The sequence below is a fragment of the Fragaria vesca genome, linkage group LG7 (genome assembly GCF_000184155.1).
Source record: "Fragaria vesca subsp. vesca linkage group LG7, FraVesHawaii_1.0, whole genome shotgun sequence".
NCBI lineage: Eukaryota > Viridiplantae > Streptophyta > Magnoliopsida > Rosales > Rosaceae > Fragaria > Fragaria vesca.
In genome coordinates, this window is record NC_020497.1 from 19,434,590 (window position 1) to 19,435,003 (window position 414).

Consider the following 414-nt stretch of genomic DNA (forward strand, 5'->3'; position numbering starts at 1 on the left):
CGAGGGACAAGTGAATAAAAATAGGATAATCATGTGATGATGTAGCTTCTTCTTGAATGAAACACGCCTATATATAAGAATAATATGTTGTATCATATCTTAGCATTGAATAAATTTCGTTTTAGGGTTATAACATATATATATATATACAGGGCCCTTCCAACGAGGGATCCCTATTTTAAGCCATTTATAGGGATAGGGCATTACACCAACTTCCCGATTATAATTTTACATCTCCACCGTTCATATCTTAGGTCTATATGAGTAGATCACCTCTACAAAATTTCATATGATTTGGTGATCGTTAAGGCTTTCAAAAGTTTGATTTAGTTTTAATGACCTTTAACGGTTTTAGTTTGACATAAGCTGGACCGTTCAAAATCATTAAAACTAAATCAAACTTTTGAAAGTCTT